This window comes from Mesocricetus auratus, unplaced genomic scaffold, assembly GCF_017639785.1.
Source record: "Mesocricetus auratus isolate SY011 unplaced genomic scaffold, BCM_Maur_2.0 Super-Scaffold_100004, whole genome shotgun sequence".
Taxonomy (NCBI): Eukaryota; Metazoa; Chordata; class Mammalia; order Rodentia; family Cricetidae; genus Mesocricetus; species Mesocricetus auratus.
In genome coordinates this window covers 49,681,841-49,695,209 of record NW_024429189.1, presented here as the reverse complement: position 1 = coordinate 49,695,209, position 13,369 = coordinate 49,681,841, and positions in this window count along the sequence as shown.

Sequence of the window (13,369 nt, the reverse complement as noted above, 5' to 3'; positions counted from 1 at the left end):
TGATCTACAGGGATGACACCAATTGGCAAGCTAAGCAATAGGGTAGAGACCACCCCGAATGCCCATTCCTGATAATGAATTTGATGTCTATAACCATCCTGGAGCCTTCATCCAGTGACTGATGGAAGCAGAGGCAAACACCCACAGTTAAACACTGAACTGAACCCAAGGAACCCAGCGACAGAGAGAGAGGAATGATGAGCAAATTGGCAAAGAATGGGCTGGCAAAACCAGCAGAGACAGCTGATCTGAACAGGGGAGAGCTCTTGGACCCCAGTCCAACAGCTGGGAGGCCAGCATGGGACTGATTCAGATCCCCTGAATGTGAGAGTCAGTGAGGAGGCGTGGGCAACCTATGGTGTCCTGAGCAGTGAACCAGTGTTTATCCCTTGAATACTAACAGACATCGTGTGTCCATAACACAAAGAAGGATGCTCTCTCAGCCTGGACTCTTAGGGGAGTGCCTGGACCCTACCCTGAGTGAAATGGCAGACTCTAGATATCCCCTATGTGGAAGGAATTGGCAATAGGGTGGGAGGATGGAGGGGATGGGGGGGGGAGTGCGGGAGGAGGGGAGGGCGAGGGAACTGGGATTAACATGTAAAACAAGCTATTTAAAATTAAAATTTAAAAAAAAGAGATCCTTACTGGGCTACATAAGCACTCCAGGACCCAGCCTCCTCACCTGTGCTATGCAGGTAACAGAAATCCACTTTTTGGTTATTGGAACTTCAGTGAAATAGTGAACACACAACAGCACTGTCTGCAACAGTTAATAGTCTGGAAATGCTACTCTTTCTCTCAATACCAATCTGTAATGCCTTAACTACTACTGATCAGGCCAATGCTTCTTATTAGAATACCAAACTTCACATGCCAATAGATGGAATCTTCAGACATTGCCTCCTCTTAGTATCAGTTGTGCCAGTTAAATCCTGAGCCTCTGAAGGTCACTATATTGTAGCCATCATGTTTCCAGTGGTCACCAGTGGTCGATCTGCTTTTGTCCCTACTGAAAATGCTTTCTCAGGTGAGAGTGAAACATTGTTATTTATTTGGTGTAGCACATGTTAATTATCTCTCTGTTGTGGCAGGAATTTTATACTCTCCTCACATCCTTAAATGATGGCCATTGTCCTGTTCCAAATAAACTAATTACTTGAACTTTGACTCTGAGTAATGTTGCTGTCAAGAACCTCTTATTGTGATCACCAGTTGAGTTCCATAGTTGCCATGGTAGATAATGGCTTTCCAGAACATTGTATAATCTTAGCCACAAATAGACAAGTATACTGGTGAAGTCTTAGAATTTTTATTATGGAAATATGCTATTGAAATTTATAAGAAGTCAAAGTATGCATACCTGAAAATTGTTTCAAAATTGCATATGTAAGCCAATAATTGAAACTCAAGGAACATTTTCCCATGTTGGTTCTATACTGGATTTCATACTCTTGTTTAACACACATACACACACATGTAAGATACATGTTTGACAGTGCACTGTACTTATGCAAGCTGTTAACACTGTATAAGGTAAATGAAGGGAGCATGGAACTTCCTATACAGTTTTTTTTTGCAAATTCCTGTGAACTTAACATAATTTTATAATAAGAAGAAAAATGATAGTAATGAGTAGAAATACCTCCAGAGGACAGCCAGCATAGATAGAAATTGAATGTAATTATTCTTGAAAAAGAAAGCAGGAAGAGAACCCATTAAAGACTTTCTTATTGTTCAGATACATATTATTATATAAATTGCAAAGCATATACAGTATGTATTATTATAGTCACTACATGTAATACAACTGTTGAACATAGAAGTGAGTATAACTTTATTCTGGAAAGCCCCACATCTGGAGATTAAAATCAAAGTACAGAAGTTCAGAAGAGGCAGCTCGGTGTGAGGGGAGGCTTTTTAAGAGCCTGATGAAAATGGAGCCTTCACATAATAAACTTTCATTGGGTGTGCTCAATCAAACTTGAATGGCTTATTTTCAAAAACATCACTGGAGTGATTTCAGAAGAAGAAAGAGTAAAATGGATTTTTAAAGTATTTTGCAAAAAAAAAAAAAGAAATCCCTCCAGCTATCTTCTCTGACTGTAAGAGTTTGTTTATACACATTCTGCCCACCTCATACCCATCAGCCCAGATACAGAGGAATTTTCCATAATGGGAATAATAGTAAGGGACCAAGAGCTGTTTTCCTGAATTATCTTTAAAATTATCACAGAGTGGCATACTTATGTTGCAGTGAAGGAAAACATGTAGCAAAATATGTTCTAAAACAGAACTGTTCACACAGTACAAGAAGTACGATAGAGTTTAGAAGAAGACATTATACTTCGTAGCTGTTTAGACTTACATATGGAATTTTGAAATGATTTTCAGGTATGCATACTTTGACTTCTTATAAATTTCAATAGCAATGTTCTCAAAGTCTATACAGTGCAAAAACTACTAAAAGTGTTGGAAAACCATTTTCTATTGTAGTGTGTCAAATGTATAGCTTATCATAGCCTATTTAAGACAGACTGGATCATGTCTATCTACCACCAGCTGGAATTTCCAGACAAGGGCTTTTCTACAATGCCTTGCTTAATCTAAACAAAATACACGTTGTAGCAGTTATACTGCAAAGAACACCAAGAAGGATGAGCCTTGTGTCAATCAGTGTCCAGTGCATACAAAATCAGACAGAACAAACAGTAATGGCATGAGCTACCATCTTGAAGACTGTTTCTGTGATTGAAACATAGTCATCATTTTAGTTCATTGAGGTTTTTGTTTTAGCTTTTAAAGGACACACAGAGACCAAAATGAGCAAGTGTTTTCAGTGTTATGAGGATCAGCCTTGCAGAAAAACAGCAGATGGAAAAAACCCAGATGGAAAGGATGTACCTGTTGGGGGAAGTCCTGTGCATTTGTCAATAAAGTACTGTTGAGCCAATAGGAAACCTAGATAGGAGGGACTAGGAGTCCAAGAGGACTCTGGGAAGGAGAAACACAAGAGTTCGAGATGTAACGCCATTGGGGTAGGAAGCCCGGAAACCTCTCCGGTAAGAGACATACTTAGATTAACAATTATGGGGTAATTACTTAAGTCAGAGCTAGCCAGTAAGAAACAAGCAAGGCCAACAGCTTCATAATTAATGTAGCCTCCTGTGTGTTTATTTGGGACTGATGTGGCTCTGGAACCAGGCGGGCGGGAAGGCTTTCCTCTCAAGGAAAGCTTCTCTTAACATGTACCCAGTGGAGAAACAGAAAGGACAAAGTCACAAGCCACTAAGCAGCCCAGGTAGTGGAGTTACAAGTTCCACAAGAGTTCTTAGTTCAGACTCCTAAACACTAGGTACTGTAGCAACAAGTAGAGTTCTGTAGGGTTACTAAGAACTGTATCGCAAGTTAATGGATAGCCTTAAATACTTGTGTATTTAAATCTTCCCCAGGAACATATAACAGTATCTACACAAATTATATTTAAATAACTGTGGAATTTACCCACATCTCCATCCCATACTAACACTAAGGCGCATTTTGATCCTTTTCCACTATACTCTTTATATTATTATATGCTCAGCATTTCCTAGAGACTAGAGTTACAAACATTTTTAAAATTGTATCTGGACATCCACAGCTCACCTGATACAATTTTGCTCAGGCCTGTTGTAGTCACCCACAGGCCAGTCTAGGCCCTCATAGCCTGGAGAAAAGACATCCAAGGAACATTATGGTAAGTGCATGTGTGCTGAAAAATAAAAGGAAAAGAAAAGCAGAATGATTCCTGTGCTGTGGGAAGAAGTGGACCCAAAGAAGTGAAGGCAGTAAGGAGTGGGCAGACAAGACAGGCCTGCTTGCCACCTAGGGCCGTGGTGACATCTAAGCCTGGGATGCTGCCAAGAGCCATGTCTGGGTCCATGGTCCAACCACAGCCAGGGTCTGTGCATACATTCATAGCCTGTAATGCACCAAAGTCCACAAGGATGCTCAGTGTTTGGGCTGTCATCTGTGACCAAGTAGGTGTCCAAGAACCCTGCTGCTGCTGGAGCCATGCTGATCTAGGTGACCTACGCTGTCACCTGGGGCCATAGTGTCATCCAGTCCATCCAGGCCTCAGCTACTGCTGAGAGCCTTGTCTGGTCTAAGTTGACATCTGTGGCTCCAGCTGTGACTAAAAGTCACGTTGTTACCTTGGGTCTGATCAGCAATCTGGGACCACATTGGTGCCCAAAGGCCATGCTGCATCCAGGCCATACAGATATGAGTGGCATGTACTACTATCTGGTGCCACGGTGACATCCAAACTAGGGTTGTAACTGGGTAACCATATCTACTGCATCCAGGATCTATGTTGATGTCCATGGCTCCTGTAGCCATTGAGGGCATGCAGATTCCTATGGTCTGGGCTACCATCTGGGGTCATATTGGTGTCCGAGCGTCCTGCTGCCACTGGAACCATGTCAATCTGGGTAGTGTACACCACTGTGGGGTTGCCTCAGAAGACTATATCTGGGTCCTTGGTCCTAAGACAGCCAGGGTTTGTGTTGAATCCCAGATAATGTTACCACCAAAGGTCACACAGAAGTCCGGGGTCAGGGCCACACCTGGGGCCTTGTTGGTGTCTGAGAATAATGTCTCCACCAAAGCCACCTAGATCTGAGTATCCTGTGCTTCCACCCAGAGCCAGGATGTCATTCTGGTTGGAGTTGCTGCCAAGGACCATGTCTGGGTCCAGGGTCCTACTGCAATTGGGGTCTATGTTAATGTGTGTGACCTGTGTCATCTCAGGAGGCCATCAGAACCATGTGTGACGAAATCAGATGGCTATAGTGAGCAGGCTACACTCTTTGCTGGCCCTTGGAAAGGTGGTCCTGCCCCTTACTGGACACTGCAGCAAGAGAACTGGCCCCAACTCTTGCAGAAGAGCTGCTCCCCCACCATACCACACCCCTTAGCACAGGCAAGGGAGAACTGGCTCCACCCCTCACCTGAGGGTAGACAGCCTCCGCCTGAACAGACCAGCTCAGCTACCACCCAGCCCCACATTTGGGCCTTGGGTTGGACCAACCTAACATTTATTCCATCAAGGACCTGCTGTAACTCGTCAATGAACCTGTCTTGTGGAATGATACCTGCAGGATCCCCATGACAGAGGGTGGCTGTGGGATATCTAAGAGGAATTTTGGTGAGGATCCAGTGATGATAGTGTACCAGAAACCAGAGAGCTTGAATCAGACAAGTGACTCGTTGCAATGAATATCTCCAAGTAAAGCTGATTGAACAAAAAGGTATATAATATATGGCATAATATACACACCATGGCTCCCAGTGCTACAAGGATGGATGAAGGGTGGGAGAGGTTGTTTGTTTGCTTGCTTGTTTTGGTTTGGTTTCTTTTTTTTTTAATTTTCCTTTGGAGGGCACTGTAAGGATGAGGGGAAAATTGGAAGGTAAGCAAAATTAGGGTGGATGTTGTGAAATTCCCGAAGAATCGATAAAGAAAGTATGTTAAATAAAAAATAAGCTGATACACACATACAAAATAAATAAAAATATATTAGTAATCTAAAAAAATAAAACGTTTTTAAAAATGTATCTGAACCTCTCAATACATATGGGCTTTCTTTATTGTAATTTCCCTGATGGAGGCTACTCTTTGATCAGTGACATAAAATTCAATGATTTCCCAAGCATCTTTCTTTTTTAGACTGATCTAATTAATTGACTTTTTTATTTGAGATACGATAAGCCATTTCAAAACACAAATAATTCATATTTCTGAGGTCAGAAAAAAGCAAGTTTAAAAAATTCCCCAAGACTGGGTCAAAAGTTACTGTCCATAATTGATGAGAAAATACACATATACCCATCAGATGCCTACAGACATATATACCTACTATTATGCACATGCACATGTACATAACTTATTTTGAATTGACAACCAATTGTAATCCATCAGCTATGCTTCCTGTTTTCCTACACTGCCCTGGGATATGACCCCATGTTGGCCCAGGAATATGACCCCATGTTCAGTAGGTCCAGTGAGAGGTGGAACTCAGCTACCCACAGCAGCATCTTCCTGAGACTCGAACAGTCAGCTACAACCCTTAAGATCCTGCCTCATCAAGCTGACATTCATCAAAGCTCTAGAAATCAAGTTTACCAGAAAATTCACTTAAGCATGTAGCCCATATCCTATGCCTCTCTGCAGTAACAGCTTCTGTTTCCAGAGCCTCAACTAGCTAGTTTTTCCTTGACAGTAAGAAAATATCAGATTCTAAAGGAAGTTCTGTCAACTTCTTTGGTAAAAGAAAAGAGAGATCATTTTCATTTACTTTGAGCTAAACACAGAATTCAAAAAACAAGCCATGCCTAATATCTTCAAAGGTGTTTGTGAGTAATGAAGTTTTAACAGTCTATCAGCAACGTTTGCCACAATACAGAATCTCTCATTCTATAAATGCCTCCAGTTGACCCTAATCTTACCTCTTGTCAAGATCACTTCCAAAGGCAGGAAAAGCTGTGATCTTCTCTGACAATTCCTAGTGTTCCCTAGATCATCTCCATCTTAAATACACTTGGTTCCTCCACAAGAACCCAGCAACACCACATTATTTTAAACACCAAAAAGTTCAGGAATTAATGATAAGTCTTTTTTAAGAGATAAAGAGAATAGATGTGTCTGAATTGTAGATGACTTTTAAAATACTTGATTGTGACTGGTGACTTTAAGTTTGGCCAGTAATACACTAAAATGTCTGCATATCTTGACATCCCCCTCCTAATCTGTATAGTGCTGATAAAATTGTCTCATTGGCAATGCTACCTTAGATTTGGAGGTTAATCCATCATACCATTATGCCTCTAGTCAATAAGATGACCCAACTGACTCTGCTTTTTATTACTCTTTGTGTACTAATAAATCACCTTGATTTGTACAAAGAAAAAGGGAAAAGTGTGAAAGATCCTACACACACACACACACACACACACACACATTCAATCAATAGTGAAACAAAAGAAGTCAATTCATTCAGGGAAAGTTGATGAGAAGTGGATCAATAGAAGTACCAAAGGAGAGGAAAACCTGATATATAACACTGATAGTAAAGCCCAATAGAAACAAGAAAGGCCATTAGACATGGACTTGTTGACTTGCCCCAGACTGGAGCCATTCAGATACTGAAGAGAAGAAACTGCAAGTGGACTGAGTTTAAGGGAGTTACTGGTTCAACTCTTCTATGGTTGGAACAATGAGAACTCTGAGTTTTTTTTTCCTCTGGCTAAGTCCAGGACGTTTTTACATCCCTATTTTACTTTTGAAGTATCTATTTTCCCCCAAGGCTTAGGTCCCTATATTTCTTTTCATAGGCAATAGAATCTTCTCTTACAACCAGACTCCCATCTCAAATTCTCTTAGCAATGAAAATTCTGAGATAGGTTCATGTTGTAGATTCCTTCATTTGGAAATCTTTATAATTTGTATGAAGACTTTTTCTACTAAAACCTATTCTCTTTAGACTTGGGTGTTTTCTATTCTGACCATTAGTCATGCAAAGATACATGAGTGGTGATAACATGGAAGCCTCTACCAAGGTTCCAGAAAGATGTTGAGTCAAGTGAATTCTAATTTGCAGTAAAGGCCTAATGATATTGGAGATGCCAAGTTGAGAGGCTGGACTGTGGCTCATTCCCAATCTGGAGCTCAAAGCCTGGAAGATTCTTGGAGAGCCACTTAGTCCACAGTGGAGCCCTGGAGACACTGGTTCTAATGTCAGGGAAGGAAGCAGCAGTAGCAACCAGGGACAGCCTCTTCAGTAAAGGCAAAGGAATCACCTTCTTCTGCTATGTACTATTTTATCTGGGCTGCTACCAGAAAGTGTCACCCACATTCAGGCTGGGTCTTCCCACAAGACTCAACACAATTTGGAACAAGTTTTCAGTTGAAGCTCCCTAATCAGGTGATTCTTCTTTGTGGCAAATTGACATTAAAGCCAACCATAATAGTAACAAAAAAGTGCTATAGAGTGACTCTGCTGCACCCTCCTTTTCCAGTTCTATAACTCCACAGACTTCTGGCCCTGACTGTGTAAGCACAATAAGCATTAATTCTTTGGTGCATTTGTTTGCTTTTAACAATTGACTTGTTGCCACATAAGACATTTATATTCAGCTCAAATTATTTGTGTACTTTAGGCTGAGATTAATCACATCCCATGTCTTTTTAACATGACTAGAAGTTGTTATTTAATGTGTCTTCACCTAATGTCAGGATATTCTGGAATTAAAGTCATTAAACACATAGTAAGCATAGATTCAAAGGAATAACAATGACTCTGAAAGAAAATGTCTCACTAGAAATGACAGGACACAGTGACAAAGAGTATTTTAAACTGCTAAAAGAAAATAATTCTCAGCCTCTGATTCTATATGAATGAATCCTTCAAATACAGAGATGAAATAAAGGTTACAGTCCAGTAAATAAAAATTATAAGCACTTACATCCAGTGAGAATCTCATGAAAATAAACCGTAAGTTGCTGTCTCTGGAGTAATGCAAGAAGAGAGGCTAGAACATGACTCAGTAGTTAAAAGCACTTGTTACTCTTGCAGAGAATCTGGGTTCAGTTCCAAGCCCCCACATGGCAGCTTACAACCCAATTCCAGGTGACTTAACACCCCCTTCTGATCTCTACATACACCAAGTACACGCACATGGTATACAGATACACATTCAGGAAAATTGCTCATACACATGAAATAAAAATAAATGAAACTAAAACATGGGAACCAAAGCAAGAACCAAAAATCATGTGCAAACGAGGGGCAGATGCTTGTGAATATAAATGAATATAACTGAAGGATGATAACTTCTTAGATAGAATGGTCATGTACAATTAAAATATAGGGCAGACAAAATGTAAAAAGATAGTGGGTATCAGTACAGCATCACGGGATTCCATCAATTTTAGAAAAAAGGTAAAGTTGGAGGTTGGAGAGATGTCAGTAAAGTGTTTGCTATACAAGCATAATGACCCGAATTCAGATCCCTGGCACTTATTTACAAAGCCCACTACTGTGGCTAGAACACACCTACAATTCTAGCACTGGAGAGACAGAGACAAGTAAATTCCAAGGCTTACTTTCTGTCCAGTCTAGAGAAGTTGTCAAGCTCTACATTCAATGTAAGACACAATCTTTAAAAAATAAGGTAGAGAACAATTGAAGTAAGCACACGGTATCAATTTCACACACATGTGCACACATACATGCATGTGCACCCACAGGTACAAACACACATATGAATATGTACACAGCTACACTCACATGAAAAGAGGAAAGTGATAAAGTTAAAAGTTGGAAATAGAACACACGATAATCTTTCATGTCAGAACCTCTAGAAATGAGGTGATAGAATGCATAGTTATCCAATCATCAAAGGGAAAAGGCAACACATGCACAGGTTCTGCACAGAAGTATCCAGTTGATGGCCATTTCATTTTAAAATAATCAATGCTTTTAATATACTTTATACCACCTTATAGACAATTATATGGACTGTGGCTATACTCGGGTTTGCAGAGGTTTTGATGACCTTCACACACACGGTATTGTAAGTTTAACAATGTAGTTAATGTTTAGCTTTATAAGCTATCTAGTTCTATATGATGGGGAAAGAATCCACCAAGAAGCTTATCTATTTGTCAAACTGCCAATTTCCTCCTGGGTAGTGAAATCCAGTATGGTGTAACACGGAATTCGTGAGAAAGATGGAACCTACACATCCCATGGAAGTTTCATCACACATGCGTATTTCTTACATTGCTTCATTAGCATTCCTACCCATAATCCCTAATGATGGTGAACTGGCAGACTGAGACCATGATCACATGAAGCAGTGTGTCCCAGAACCTTCTGGATCATAATCATATGAGACACAGTGTCTCCAGAGCCTTCTGGGTCACTGTCACATAAGGAACGGTGTTCCAGAATCTGTTTATTGACAATCTGTCCATTGGTTCTTAATGTGCATAAGAAACAACACAACAGATTTGCTGTCCATATCCCCAGCCTCCTGGGCCAGGATCACATGAGACACAGTGCTCCAGAGCCTCCTGGGTCAGGATCACATGAAGCACAGTGCTCCAGAGCCTCCTGGGTCAAGATCACATGAGGCACAGTGCTCCACAGCCTCCTGGGTCAGGATCACATGAAGCATAGTGCTTCACAGTCTCCTGGGTCAGGATCACACGAGGCACAGTGCTCCACAGCCTCCTGGGTCAGGAATCACATGAAGCATAGTGCTCCACAGCCTCCTGGGTCAGGATCACACGAGGCACAGTGCTCCACAGCCTCCTTGGTTACAATTCTGTTGATTTGACTGCAACTCTACTACTTTGGCAGCATTTGAAATTTGAAATTAAATGGCAGGATGGCCACAAGCACAGAGTAATTATTTCTTAAAAGCAAGAGGCACACACCCTTGAAACAGCAGCAGAGTCCAGGACAATGAGTGTCTTCTGGAGGAACACATTGAAGCTAAACCCATTTTTATGTCCCAAATTAAGTTTATGGATACAGTGTCACAATATGCTCTTTAAGTGGATTCTGCAGAGGGCCTTGCAGTTGGAAACAGTTAAGTTCCTGATGGTAATATCAAACGAGTTGTAGAAGTCAGTTTTGTTGTTTCTTATGCATATTAAAAACCAATAAACAGGGGGTCAATAAACAGACTTTGTACACTATGAGAATCTACCCAGGACATCATTATAATAGTAACGAACTTCTATCACTGCAAACATTTAAATTAGCCATGCCTTCATTCTAACTATCACCAAAAATTGATATAGATCCATGCTCATTTAGTATATGAAGCCCAATATAAATATATCAGCACCAGCTCTAATGTCTAACATAACATGTAAATGTGTCATGTGTAGAAACTCTCATGTATATACACATATGAGGTTTACACTAAGAATTCTCTAAGATTTCTGTAGGTGTATATTATTTGCTAGAGTTTAAAGTGGGTCCTATTTCACAGATTTCCAATGCTGTGGGCATTCATTAATCAGATTTGTTGGCTGCAAATGACGGAAATCATGTTGCCTTAAGTTCGAAAACAATTTATTGACAGAGATGAAAGTTCATGGGTAGAATAGTTCAAATTTTTTGTAATCCAATTACTCAAAGAATGTCAATGCAATCTGTTTTCATCTCTTGACACACAATACTTTGTCCAGTGTTGCCTTATTTAACAGACAAGCTTTTCCCAAAAATGGCCACACATAGTGAGACTTTAAAAAAAAAAAAACATGAACTAAGTTGGTCTCTTTGTTTGTGGTTACAGTATAAGCCCTGTGACTCTGACACCTGTTCAAAGGCTCAGATTATGTCATACCCCTAAAGTTGATACGTTCACTGTGAGTGTTGCTTTGGATCTTCACTGTGTAATCACCCCTTATGCTCATGGACTGAGAGTGACAGTAGAGTTGTCCTCTTTGAAGAGTTAGCCAGTGTACAGACAGCAGAGAAAGGAAGGCAGTAGACTGAGATACAAATAAATGTCCAGTACAAACACTTTGAAAAGAATGCTATTCAACGAAATGTCTGGACCTGACTGTGAAACACCTGCAAAAGCTCAGATTTCAACATTTTTCTCTGGATTTGAGAAACCTGATTTGCAGCATTTGAAATTACTGAAAGTCTAATTGCCTCAGAAACTCATGTGCTCAGCCATGCAGTGATTCCTCCCCCTCCTCTCCAGATCCTCACTACCATTTAAACTGTCGCTTTTGATGGCTCTAACTTGATAGAGACATGTATTTATCATAAATTCTAGCTTGCGACAAGAATGGAGGGGGGAAATGTGTTCTGCACGTTCTATATAATTTATTCATGATTATAGATGTTAGGCATTTAAAATTGGAAATTACCTAATGTGTTGCTACCTTCTGTATTGTAGAGACTTTTAAATGATGCCATAGAATAGATCATTACCTTGAAAGTATTCATATTTCTAAATTTTTCATAATCCCCCAACTTGGCCTTATAAGTGATAAAGAAAATAGTGCTTGCTTCCATTATTTTATACCAGTTATTAACTTATTGATTTGTTGTGGATATCATTGTTATTTCAGATTTGAGCCTGTATGAAATTGAAGAACAAAACATTGCAAATCATATTTCTGTGCCTTCACTATAAAGACTAATAAAACATATAAAAGATCTGTGACGAGAAATATGAAGCATTCTTCTTTTGCTCCCCTTCTGTTCCATGACAGACTTACTGAGAAGCCATCACCCCTCATCCCCTTATCAAAATGGTTAGCCACTGTAACACAATAGAAACAGTGAAGACCGTTTAATAAGTGTGTCTTTAAGAATATTTGTTTAGGGGTATGGAGAGATGGCTCAGTAAGAACACTGTCTGCGCTTTCAGAGGACTCAGTTTAAATTCCCAGCACCCCTTATGGCAGCTCTTAACTGTCTGTAACCCAGCTCTAGGGGATATGACATCCAAGTGATGGGGGAATTCCTTCTGTGTATATGTTTGTTCTATTGGTTGATAAATAAAACATTGTTGGCCAATAGGGAAGCAAGAAGGTGGGACTAGGAGTCAAGGAGGATTCTAGGAAATGTAGTCAAAAGTAGAGAGTCGCCACGTGATCCTGGGAGGAGAGAATGCAAGTCTGACATTCTCGGTAAGATAAGACCTTATAAGAATATATATTAGTGACTATGGGTTAATAATTAAGTCAGAGCCAGCCATTAAGAGACCATAGCAAAAGGCCAACAACTTCATAATTAATATAGTGTCTTGTGTGTTATTTGGGGCAGAGACAGTGTGGCAGGACTCAGGCAGCTGGCAGGAAAGAGTACACATTACATCCAAGGAATCTGGCACCCTCACAGAGACATACATACAGGCAAAATACTAATGTATATAAAAATCAATAAAACATTATTAAAAACCAAAAACAACAATAAAGAAATATTTGTTTACCTAATGGTTAAAGAGATGACTCAGTGAATAAAGCAGGCATGAGGTTCAAAGATTGGCTCCCCAGTACCCACATAAATGTCCAGTAGGCATAGTGGCCATCGATAATCCAAGGACCCCAAAAGTGAAAACTGAGATCCCCAGAACAAGCTAGATAGCTAAGAGCCAAATCAGCAAGATTCAGTTCAGCCAGCAGTAGACACCAATCAAGTACAACATCTGACCTCAACCCCTGGGTCTCCACACACATGCATAAACATCCATATGCATTCATGCACCCACACACATTTGAACATGCATGCAAACATACTACACATGCATACACCTGGAGAAAGTAAATCAATAAATGAGTAAGAAAAGTGTT